Source organism: Rana temporaria, chromosome 2 (genome assembly GCF_905171775.1).
Source record: "Rana temporaria chromosome 2, aRanTem1.1, whole genome shotgun sequence".
Taxonomy (NCBI): domain Eukaryota; kingdom Metazoa; phylum Chordata; class Amphibia; order Anura; family Ranidae; genus Rana; species Rana temporaria.
This window is the reverse complement of record NC_053490.1, coordinates 448,466,414-448,479,651: the sequence shown is the minus strand read 5'-3', so window position 1 is coordinate 448,479,651 and position 13,238 is coordinate 448,466,414. Positions and strand designations below refer to the sequence as shown.

Sequence of the window (13,238 nt, the reverse complement as noted above, 5' to 3'; positions counted from 1 at the left end):
GGGAATTGTAGTTCCTGAACAACTGGAGGGCCATAGTTTGAAGACCCATGATGTAGACCAAACAAAGCCACCCTTTAACAGATCAAAACAGCAAAAAGTTAAGAATACACACTTGAATAGAGAGAGAGTTTGGTGGTGTCACTGGGAGATGCATGTGGCCATGGATATTTCAATTAATTCAAGTCACTTTTCTATTGCAAAATAGCTAAAGAGGGGGGCGTGGCCGATGGAGGAGGTGAATGGGCACACACTAGCTGAGCTCCTGAACGAGGCTGCCTGCAGTGGCTACTGGCGACCCACAGCGTACCCAAGGACATTAAAATGAGCTGGAGAACAATACTCCGAAGAAACTTAAACCGCAGGATAAATTAGAGGATTTCTGCAGCCCGGTCAGGTCTCTTAGAAAAATAGCTGAAGAGACCAACAACAGTTTCTAGAACAGTTAGAATCGTTGCTGCCAGGTTGTCATGCCTCAATACAGTCATGTGCCCGGAGCTGTTAGTTGTGGACAGCTTGGGGTTGATTTAGTAAAACTGGAGAGTGCATCGCATACTAGCTTATTATGAAATACTTACCTTAGAACGGTGCCCCTGAATCAGTGCCGGCATCCCGAGTACACAGCCAACATCTTTCACTGGAGTTACTTCCGGGTTCGCGGTCTCCGGCGCTGTGATTTTATGTGTGTGGCAGTTGCCGGTTACGGCGCGGGCCCTGAAAAAAAAATTGCACCAGCGGGCCGTTTCTTCAGTACACATGTGCCGATGACGTCGGCAGCAGCGTATATAGTGAAAATCTCCTGAACTGTGTAAGTTTAGGAGACATTTACAGTACCTACAGGTAAGGCCTTATTACGGGCTTACCCACAAGTGGTATGACAGAGTTTACAACCACTTTAAAGCGCACAGCTCTGAACTAGATCCATAGAAAACCATGTTAAATGCACCGTAGTGCGATTCTGTAACGCACACTAAAAAACGCATAGATGGGAACCAAGGGTGGATTAAACTTTTTGCTTTGAACCTACAAGTTGTCATCAATTCATATTCCTATGGTCACTCTGTGCCATTTAGTTTTTGCCAGATTTTATATTCATCGTTTGCAGGTACAAAGCAAAGATAATAAGATATAACCTGATTTACACAATACCACCTCATTGGCTTTATCACACGCTGAAATATTCAAGAAAACAAAAAAAAAAGGCATCAGTGTCTGATCACAGGAATCCCTGTCTATGCATGGTTCTTGCATATTGTCTTAACCAATTTTTTTTTAATAAATCTGCTTATGTGACCAAACTAAGGCTTATTTGTTAATGTTCACAAAAAAAAAAAGGGAATGAAAAGCGACTGACTTTTCTCTGGCTTTACAAGGAACATTAATTATTATGGTTCACTTTGAATTTGAATTCTGAAAGGCCACAACCCTCATCCACTGCCAAGTTCACAATGGGTGGAACAGATTCCACTGCTGGAATGCGCATTCTGCAAGGAGGATAGGAAATGATAACGAAGATATCCAGTAGACTTTCTGCAGCTTGCTGATTTTACAGGAAATGTCAAAGAGGAAGAAACTAACGTTACCGAGGCCAAAAGTCAGAGCCAAGCAGAATGGCTGACATTAGGAATATGGAGTATTTCATTAGAGAAGGTTACCAAAGCATACTAAGAGGAGGCTTCGGGCATTGATGGCGTAATCATAAGCAATGTCTGCTCTTTTCTATCCATATACTAGGGCTGTGCAAAAAATCCATTGCATTTAAAAATCAAGTTGGTAGGTCAAATCCATTCAGATTTTGACAAAATCGATATTTTTTTTCACCAGGACCAGCGCCGGTCCTGAGGATTTTTTTTTTCCCCACGAGGATTTTTTTTTTACCACCAGGACCAGTCCTGAAGAGCTGTGGGCAGGACTCTGCGGACTAGGCCGAAGCTGTGGCCTCGCCTAAAAACTCCTGCCCACAGCTCCTCAGGACCGGGGCGGTGTCCATAAAAAACAAAAACTCACTTTGAATCATAAATCGTGTGTGTATAAAAAAAAAAAAAAAAAAAACGCTCAGCTCTACCATATACAGTGACTTAAAGGAGTTGTAAATAAAAAACATTTTTTTTTGTTGCTGAAATGACTGTTTACAGGGTATAAAGACATAACAGTTAACTGATTCCTTTTAAAAACGATTAAAAATAGATAAAAATCAATCATATAATGTACCTACAGTTTCTAGTTTCTTTTTTGCATGTTATCCTGCCTCTGTGCTGTACAGAGCCACAGAGCTAATACAGGGCAGTGATGGTTTGGAAAACTAAACTGATTGGTGCTGTGGGGTTTTAGACACAGAGTAATCACACCTCCTTGATTAGTGACCACAGAGAGAAAGCTCCCAGTACTGTGGTTATCAGGAAACAGACAACCAGGAAGTGTGGAGATCAGAGAAGAATTACAGCAACTTGAGAGCAAAAACGAACATCGAGGACATGAAAACAGCACTGCATTAAGGTAAAGGAAGCTATTAAGGTAAAAAAAATATTTCCTTTACAAACCCTTTAATTCATAACAGAGCCGGACTAATCACAGCAGCCAAGTATCCAGAGACCTGAACAACTACAGCTTGTGGCTTCACATACAGTGGAACCTTGGATTGCGGGGCATAATCCGTTCCAGGAGAATGCTTGCAATCCAAAGTACTCAATGTAAACAAAGATAATTTGTTCCACATTGGCTTTTATGGCATGCAATACCATATGTGGCTGGAGGGGCATCGGAAAGACTTGGAAATACTCTGAGATCGTTCTGCTGCACTTGGAAACTGAGTATTTCCAAATGGCTCCAAGTGTCACCGGCTCTCCCACACCTCTGGCCAAATGCGGTACTGCACACTGCAGATGCTTTAATCCTGCTGGTTTTGCAAGACAACACTCGCAAACAGAGTCAGGATTTAAAAAATAAAAAAATTGCTTGTGTTGCGAAACGCTCGTTAACCGCCTTACTCGCAATCTGAGATTCCACTGTATTTTAATTTTTCAGCCATAGTTAAAAATCATATTTAAAAGTAAAACAAACGTTTTATTGTTATAGATAGAATAAGCCCGGTTCACACTGATGCGAGTTTATAACGAATGTAATGCGTTAAAAATATTCTAAATTTGCATGTCATCCATAAAGTCATTGTTTTCAATGACAGTCGTTCACATACATGCGTTGCGATTCCTCTACAAATGCGATGTGATAAAAAAGGGCCTTGTGTGAGTTTATAGCTTTGCGAATTTAGTCTCCATAGACATCAATGTAAATCATTCTGGAATCGCATTGATGGTTCACATATGTGCGAATTCCACCACGCTATTCTACACAAAAAAAAAGGAAATGCACAGGAAGTTAACCCCTTTTTGTATTTCATTATGATTCCATTGGCTAGATCAGGGGTCTCCAAACTGTGGCCCTTTGTGAGCCTTCATGCGACCCTTGGGGCAGTATTGCTCCCAACAATATGAGGCACTATTCCTCATAATGACACCAACAATGGGGCACCATTTCTTCCACTAATAGCAATGATGGAGCATTATTCCTCCTCCCAACTGCCCACCAGCATGGGCCGTGTTTATTCTCACTGATGCTCGGACCTTGGGGCATTTTCTACCCCCACTGTTCAGAATCTGGCCCTCCTGAAGTCTGAAAGACAATAAACTGGCCCTTTGCTTGAAAAGTATGGAGATCCCTGGGCTAGAACATCAGTAGCAGAATGTCCAACTCCTAAAATTCACACCTCACTCAAGACAAAAAACTGAACAAATTCGCAGCGCAGCAGTGTGAATTGAGCCTTAGGGAGAGAGTTATAGCCTCTGCGCCCCCATTAGGGAGCATTCCCTTTACTTCCTGTCCCAAAGCCAAATCAGGAAGTGAGAAGAAATCCCTCCAAAGTGAAGGAATCCCTGGTTGTCACCAGAACTAGTTTCCTCATGGGAAGATTTCCCCTTTATTTATATTCTGGCGACAGCCCGAAATGTGAGATTTTCTTTCACAATCACGTTTGGTGATAATGGTAAACAGGTCAAAGAGGGTGAATCTCCCCAGGACTAGGTTCACATTTGTGCATTTCAGGAACGCGTGCAAATTGCGTGCAATCGCCCAATGCACAAAAATGAGCAGCCCTTTTGCGGGCACCTGCATGCGCTTTGCTACTACACAGCAAAACACATGGCAACAAAGGTCGCCGCTGATCGCCGCTAGTAGTAAAAAATTTTTTTTCAAAATTGTCGCTCTATTTTTGTTTATAGCGCAAAAAAAAAAAAACGCAGAGGTGATCAAATATCACCAAAAGAAAGCTCTATTTGTGGGGAAAAAAGGACGCCGGTTTTGTTTGGGAGCCACGTCGCACGACCGCGCAATTGTCAGTTAAAGCGACGCAGTGCCGAATCGCAAAACCTGGCCAGGTCCTTTAGCTGCCTAAAGGTCCGGGTCTTAAGTCCGGGTCACCCAGGATGACGGAAACATAAATGTTAGTGGTGCTTCACCCAGGGGCCCTCGCCCGACTCTGAGGCCACCCCACACAGCGCGACTTGTAAAACAACTTCTGTATGGAAATCAATGCGAGCCACTCAGAAGTGGCCCTAAAGTGGTACAGGAACCTTTTTGCAGCGCTCATTCTGGGCGGACGTCATAACGTCACCCCACAACGGCCGTTCTCCTAGGACACGGCGCGACCCCGATCTCTGTAAAGAGCTAATGATGCGGCTCTTTAACCATGTGATCGGTTGTGTCCAATCACAGCTTGTCACATGTAAATGTGGAAGTTCCGGTAATCGGCTCTCATCGCTTCACACTAACAGAGTGTGTGGCGAGGAGAGCCGATCCGCAGAATCTCTTCGCAGAGAGCACCCAGGCAGGTAATCAGGGCACTGATTACAGAAAAGCCCGCCCAGTGCCACCAATCAGTGCCCATTAGTGATGCCAGTCAGTGCTGTCTTTCAGTGCCAACTATCAGCGCAACAAATTAGTGCCTCCTCATCAGTACCGCCTACAAGTGCCCATCAGTGCCACCTATCTGTGCCAATCAGTGCCACCTATCTGTGCCAATCAGTGCCACCTATCTGTGCCAATCAGTGCCACCTATCTGTGCCAATCAGTGCCACCTATCTGTGCCAATCAGTGCCACCTATCTGTGCCAATCAGTGCCACCTATCTGTGCCAATCAGTGCCACCTATCTGTGCCAATCAGTGCCACCTATCTGTGCCCATCAGTAAAGAGGAAAACTTAGTTAAATTTACAAAGTTTTGTAACAGAAACAAAGAAAAATGTAATTGTTTTTAAAAATGTTTGTATTTTTTTTGTAGCGCAAAAAATAAAACCCCCCAGGGGTGATCGAATACCACCAAAATAAAGATCTATTGGGGGGAGGGGCGATGAGTTATGACCCCGCAATTGTCATTCAAAGGGAGACGGTGCAGAAAGCTGGTCTGGGCAGGAAGGGGGGTTATATGTAACTCCATAGACAGAGGTAGAATACATTGCAGACTATCAGTCCTGGAGTGTAGTAATCGATCGATGTGGTCTGCATATATACAGACAGATGGGGGGGGGGGGGGTCATCTGAGATCTGTCACTTCCCACCAACCAGACAAGGTTACCTGGGGGGGAGAATTGACCAGCCAGGATTTCCCACCCAATTGTGACTCCTCCCCTTTACCCGAACCCCCATCCCCCACCCCAGCATCCCTCCAGTGCTCCCGCCGTGTATGTAGAGCGCTCGGAGGATGTCTGCACGGTTACCGGGCTGTGTGTGGAATCACATAGAGAAGAACACACCGTGCTGCCGGAGAAAAGCCCCGTACATTATACACAGAGCAGACAATACAGGAATCAGCACCGAGCTCACTCACCCGCCTCTCGCTCCCACAATCTCTCACACTCCTTCTGTTCGAATCCGGCGCCAGCTCCCTCCGCACACCCGCTGCTCTCCTCCCATTGGCTGTCCCGGCCGCCTCCATTGTAATGTAACTCTCTCGGCGCTGGAAGGATAGAGGGCGGGGCGCTCAGAGATGAGGAATAGTACACAACCCGGGAGCTAAAGGGTTACAGGAGGAGGGCGGGAGTACAGGGCTGGGATACACAGGGGGGTGTGAGGATAGCCGATCCCAATCCAGGGCTCAGGGGAGAGGGATGGCCGATCCCAATCCAGGGCACAGGGGAGAGGGATGGCCGATCCCAATCCAGGGCACAGGGGAGAGGGATGGCCGATCCCAATCTACAGCACAGGGGGGGTGTGAGGACACACAGCTCTCAACTGTCCACGATTGGGAACAATGTCCCTCTTTCCTCCTCATTTGTCCTTAAGTTTGGTCTGATCCATATAGTTGTATATAAAAATCACTTTTTAATTCTAAATTGCTGCATTTGTCAAATTTAAAAGCCAATATAAAGGAATAGTAGTGGTAAAAAAAAGTCCTTGTGGATTTAATTAACCTTTTTTTTTTTGTTAATTCTCCTTTAACCACTTAAGACCCGGACCATTATGCAGCTAAAGGACCTGGCCCCTTTTTGCGATTCGTCGCACTGTGTTGCTTTAACTGACAATTGCGCGGTCGTGCGACGTGGCTCCCAAACAAAATTGGTGTAATTTTTTCCCCCACAAATAGAGCTTTCTTTTGGTGGTATTTGATCACCTCTGCATTTTTTATTTTTTGAGCTATAAACAAAAATAGAGCGTCAATTTTGAAAAAAATCTATATTTTTAACTTTTTGCTATAATAAATATCCCCCAAAAATATATAAAAAAACATATTTTTCCTCAGTTTAGGGCGATACTTATTCTTCTACATATTTTTGGTAAAAAAAATCGCAATAAGCGTTAATTGATTGGCTTGCGCAAAAGTTATAGCGTTTACAAAATAGGGGATAGTTTTATTAGTTTTATGGCATTTTTATTACATTTTTTTTTTTTTTTACTAGTTATGGCGGCGATCAGTGATTTTTTTCGTGACTGCGACATTATGGCGGACACATCGGACACGTTCACACATTTTTGGGACCATTGTCATTTTCACAGCGAAAAGTGCTATAAAAATGCACTGATTACTGTGAAAATTACACTGGCAGTGAAAGGATTAACCAGGAGGGGGCGCTGTAGGGGTTAAGTGTGCCCAAAGGGAGTGTTCTTACTGTGGGGGGCGTGGCTGTGCATGTGACGTCACTGATCGTCGTTCCCTAACACAGGGAACAGACAATCAGTCACAACCACACTAGGAAGCACGGGGAGAGGTTTGTTTACGCTACAAATCAAAGGATGAACGAAGATTTGCAGTCCAAGGACCACGGCTATGGAACGCTCTGCCCACAAACATCTGCATGGAAGAAAACCATCAGGCCTTCAGGAAAAAACGTAATGCCGCCGACGTTTTTAAAAACGTCACTTTAATTGACCGCGTGTGGGGCAAAACGTTGTTTTATGTCTTGTAAAAAACTACCAAAAAAAATTGAAGCATGCTTCAATTTTATGTGTCGTTTTTCAAAACGTCATTTTTTACTTCACAGAAATTTACCGTGTGTAGCAAAAAACGTCGTTTAAAACGACGTTTTTTCACCCGCGCATGCCCAGAAGCTAGTTATGAAGCGAGCTTCAATGGTAAAACGTGGTGGAACGTAACCTCGCTTTGCTAGAACATTGTGAGAAAAACGATGGTGTGTAGGCAACTTCGTCTTTGAAAATTGAAGTTTCAAAAACGTCATTTTTTACTTCACAGAAAGTGTCGTTTTTTTTCATCACATAAAGTGATGGTATGTACGGGGCATAAGACTCATCTCTTCTGCTGGATAAGGACGAAACTGGATGGAAATAAGCGCCTTGAGGCGATTCAGTTTGCATTTGTAGCGCTATACAAGTTATTCACTCACTCTTACACTTACCTCTCCCCGTTCTTTCTCTCTGTGACCCGATCGCGGGACACCGGCGGTGATCGGGTCTGCTGTTCCCACGGGGACGGTCACGGAGGAGAGGACCGGGTCGCAAGCGCGCCGCAGGCGGCACACTGCACGACCCACGGCTGCTCTCTTTAAGGGGACGTACATGTACGCCCATGTGCCCAGCCGTGCCATTTTGTCAACGTATATCGTCGTGCAGCGGTCCTCAATCGGTTAAGAGGGTGTGGCAGTGGTAGTGTCTTATGCTTACATACATTTCTTAGTAGGTGTCCCTCATTCCCATCTCAAAATGTTGGGAGGTGTGAGGATGGCCGATCCCAATCTACAGCACAGGGGGTGTGAGGATGGCCGATCCCGATTTACAGCACAGGGGGTGTGAGGATGGCCGATCCCGATCTACAGCACAGGGGGTGTGAGGATGGCCGATCCCGATTTACAGCACAGGGGGTGTGAGGATGGCCGATCCCGATTTACAGCACAGGGGGTGTGAGGATGGCCGATCCCGATCTACAGCACAGAGGGGTGTGAGGATGGCCGATCCTAATCTACAGCACAGGGGAGTGTGAGGATAGCCAATCCCAATCTACAGCACAGGGGGAATGTGAGGATGGCCGATCCCAGTCCTGGGCACAGGGGGGTGTGAGGATGGCTGATCCCAATCCACAGCACAGGGGGGTGTGAGGATGGCCAATCCCAATCTACAGCACAGTGTGACTGAGGATGGCCAATCCCAGTCCTGAGCACAGGGGAATGTGAGGATGGCCGATCCCAATCTACAGCACAGGGGCACTGTGAGGATGGCTGATCCCAATCTACAGCACAGGGGGAATGTGAGGATGGCCGATCCCAATCTACAGCACAGGGGGAATGTGAGGATGGCCGATCCCAATCTACAGCACAGGGGGAATGTGAGGATGGTCGATCCCAATCTACAGCACAGGGGGAATGTGAGGATGGCCGATCACAATCTACAGCACAGGGGGAATGTGAGGATGGCCGATCCCAATCTACAGCACAGGGGGAATGTGAGGATGGTCGATCCCAATCTACAGCACAGGGGGAATGTGAGGATGGCCGATCCCAATCTACAGCACAGGGGGAATGTGAGGATGGCCGATCCCAATCTACAGCACAGGGGGAATGTGAGGATGGCCGATCCCAATCTACAGCACAGGGGGAATGTGAGGATGGCCGATCCCAATCTACAGCATAGGGGGAATGTGAGGATGGCCGATCCCAATTTGGGGCACAATGGGAATGTGAGGATGGCCGATCCCAATTTAGGGCACAGGGGGAATGTGAGAATGGCCGATCCCAATCTACAGCACAGGGGGAATGTGAGGATGGCCGATCCCAATCTACAGCACAGGGGGAATGTGAGGATGGCCGATCCCAATCTACAGCACAGGGGGAATGTGGGGATGGCCGATCCCAATTTAGGGCATAAGGGTAATGTGAGGATGGCCGATCCCAATTTAAGGCACAGGGGGAATGTGAGGCTGGCCGATCCCAATTCAGGGGAATGTGAGGATGGCCGATCCCAATCTACAGCACAGGGAGGTGTGAGGATAGCCGATCCCAGTCCTGGGCACAGGATGGGAGGGATTGCCGATACAAGCCCAAAACAGAAGACAGCAGGGCTTGTGAAGCTGAAGAGCTCATGTTTCGGGAGTGATTTACAAAAGCCTGAAGCCCATGTTAGGGAGTGTTGGAGAATTATATTTTGTAGGGAACAGTACAGCTGTGGGCAAAAGTTTTAAAAATGCCACAAATATTAATTTTTACAAAGTCTGCTGCCTAAGATTTTATTATGGCAATTTGCATATACTCCAGAATGTTATGAAGAGTGATCAGATGAATTCCCTCTTTGCCATGAAAATGAACTTAATCCCATTAAAAACATTTCCACTGCATTTGTGAAGAAGGCTTCAGGGCGCTCAAGAAAGTCCAGCAAGCGCCAGGAGCGTCTGCAACAGTTGATTCAGCTGTGGGATCGTGGCACCACCAGTGCAGAGCTTGCTCAGGAATGGCAGCAGGCAGGTGGAGTGCATCTGCAAGCACATTGAGGAGAAGACTTTTGGAGGATGGCCTGGTGTCAAGAAGAGCCACAAAGAAGTCACTTCTCCCCAGGAAAAACATAAGGGACAGACTTATATTCTGCAAAAGCCGACAAATGGGTGGGTGGCTAGCTTCCCCTGCTTCTCCTCTTCTCGCGTCTCCTTCTCCTGGCGGCCAGCTTGGCTTCTTCTTTCGGCCAATCATGAAATGGGTCTCATACCTGCTTCATGATAGGCCAGGAGGAGAATTATATTCATACACTAGTGTCACACACCTGGGTGGGCTCGGAGCATAGTGCTCTATGCCCCAAGCCCATCCTATTTTGAAGCCCATTAGAGCCTCTGGCTCTAATCACGTGCTTCGACCCCCCCATTGGAATCCATACATCTGGCACCCTGCATGTAGATTAAGGGCTGGATGCATGGATGGGGGGGGTGGCGCCCGTGTGCCCCTTACGGACAGCCCGCCACTGGTGTCCCTGAATTTTAGTAGACCAATGTAAGCCAGCAACAGTGTTCCTTTTTTTTTTTTTTTTTCCCCACTTCAGACTCCGCTCATATTTGACAACGAGACTTGCTCACGGTTAGACCGCCCTTAACGTCTCTCTGGTGGCTTCGCATCATGCGTGGGGTTTTTTTTTTTTTTTTTTAACAGTTGCAAATTTGTCCTTTTTTTTTTTTTTTTTTTTTCCCCTTTCCCTCCCCTCTTTTCCTACTTTTTTTCTTTTCTTTCCCCCCAGCCCCCCTCCCCCCCCCCTGTCTGTGTGCCTTGCAATCTTCTTTTTTTTTTTTTTTTGTTTTCTCACTTATCCACTTCTGTCATTCCTTGAACAAACTTTTCCGAAGATTTAAAAACTTTCCATTTTTCCCACACCTCATTATATCTATCCACTCCTCCTGTCTCTCCACAGGCCAGGTACTCCATCTCTTCTATGTATTCCACCCTTTCCATCAATTCTTTAATTGATGGCCTTTTTGGGTGTAGCCAGTTTTTTGGAATCAGGGCCTTTGCTGCATTTAGCAGCACTGGAACCAGGGTTATTGCGTATTGTTTTTTTGTTTTTTCGGTTCCATGAAATAGACAGGGCAGTGGGCTACACGGGATCCTCTCCCCTGTTATTTTTTCGATATATTCCAGGGCTTCTTTCCAATACTCCTGTATTCTCGGGCAATCCCACCATATGTGCATAGTTGTCCCTTTTTGCTTACAATTCCTCCAACAAAGCTCTGAGTTTTTTGGATGGATTTTATTCATTCTTGATGGGGTCAAGTGCCATCGAACCATACACTTATAATTTGCTTCTATGGAAGTTATATCTGAGGCATAATTATAAACTGCACCTATCATTTGTGATTTGTCAATCTTTTTACCCAAATCGCTTTCCCATTTTTCTAGGCAGGGCAGTGTTTCCTGGGTCTCGAGCTCCGTTAATATTCCATATGCTTTTGATATACCATGTGTCAGTGGCCCATCTATACTGCATATTTTTTCTATTGGGTTTAATGTTTTTTCTTCACGAATCGGTTGTGGTAGTGTGCTCACAAAGTGTTTTAACTGTAAATACTCCCATTCACTCATCCGTTGCTCCCCTTCTCCCACTATTATATCCTGTCTTGCTTTTATTTTTCCCCGTGTGACAATATCTTTTAATTTTTTCTCTCCCAATTGCTTGCCGAAACGTGTTCCATTACCTGGTGGGAAGAACTTTGTGCCTGCTAATGGGATTAATGGAGAGTTATACTCCCATTTTTCCCGTCTAAATAAAGTGTCCCATATTTTAAAAACATTTTTTGTTATACTATGTGTGTTTGTGCCCAATTTCCTCGTCTTAGGTGGTATCCAAATGTTTCTGTTTAATTGTGCATTACTTATTTTCTCTTCCATACGTGCCCATTTTTTTTTGGTATGTGTATTTGTCCATTCTACTAACCTAGCTAAATTAACGGCAAAATAATATCTTTTTATGTCGGGGAGTCCCAACCCGCCTCCTTTTTTTTTCAGGCTCAGTTGTGTGTAGCTTATTCTGGCCTTTTTACCTGCCCATATATATTTCGAGATTATTGTTTTAATTACCTTAAAGAAGCTTTGCGGTATCTTTATTGGGAGCATTTGGAGTTTATATGTTATCTTCGGTAGTATCATCATTTTAAACGCATTTATCTTTCCTATCCAGGAGATGTGTTTTCTTGCGAGATTTTTCAAGTCTTGGTTAATGTCATTAATTAAGGGGACGAAGTTGGCTATGTAGAGTTTTTCAACTGTTGGTGTGATCTTTATTCCTAAATATGTAATAGCTTCCTTTTCCCATGTAAATGGGAAATCCTTCTGCAGCTCTTCTGCTTCTTTTTTTTCTATCCCCACATTTAGAATTACTGTTTTTATCGGGTTTATTTTAAAGTTGGAAAGTTCACCGTATCTTTTTATTTCCTTTATAACGTTAGGGAGGGAAACTCTAGGTTTAGTCAGGTATAGGAGTATGTCGTCTGCGTATGCCGCCACCTTGTGTTCGTCATCTCCCACTCTCACCCCTCCTATGTCCGGGTTTTCCCGGATTTTTGCTAACAGTGGTTCCAGTGCCATTACATATAGGAGGGGTGAGAGCGGGCACCCCTGTCTGGTACCATTTTTCATTTCGAACGCAGACGACATACTCCCATTGACCTTTACCCTTGCCGTCGGGTGGCTATATAGGTTTTTTACCCATTTCAAAAATCTTGGTCCCAGACCTATATTTTGTAGAGTTTCCATCATAAACCCCCAGTCGACTCTGTCGAATGCTTTTTCAGCATCTAGAGACATGAGTACGACTGGGGGTTTCTTTTTTGGATCCTGTTGTAGCAGCAGCAGGGTCCTTATGCTATTATCTCTCCCCTCTCTGCCCGCTACAAAGCCTGCCTGATCTATATTTATTAATTCCGGCATTAAACTTTTTATCCTAGTTGCTAGTATTTTCGCATAAACCTTTAGGTCTGCATTTAACAATGCTATTGGTCGATAGTTTGAACACAACGTTCCATCTTTTCCTGTTTTAGGGATTATAGAAATACTTGCTAGCAGCGATTCTTTTCTTATTTCCTCTTCCTCTCCTATTTTATTGAAGTAATTACACATCTCAGGGACCAAAAGTTCTCTAAATTTTTTATAATATTTAATCGGCAAACCGTCGGGGCCTGGACTCTTCCCACCCGGTGTTTCCTGGAGGGCTCTATAAATCTCCTCTTGAGTTATAGAGGCATCCAGGGATTCCTTGTCGTTTTGAGTTATTTTA

At 45.1% G+C, this 13,238-nt stretch overlaps 1 protein-coding gene across 1 annotated transcript in view; it reads right to left on the bottom strand.

Moving 5' to 3' along the window:
* The window catches only part of PIMREG (PICALM interacting mitotic regulator), a 34,307-nt gene extending 28,328 nt beyond the window's left edge, over positions 1-5,979 (bottom strand). Inside the window, exon 1 of the mRNA XM_040338475.1 lies at positions 5,875-5,979. The gene's annotated coding sequence lies outside the window, so the exon portion shown is untranslated. The remainder of the gene's footprint in view (positions 1-5,874) is intronic.
* Positions 5,980-13,238: the final 7,259 nt, after the last annotated feature.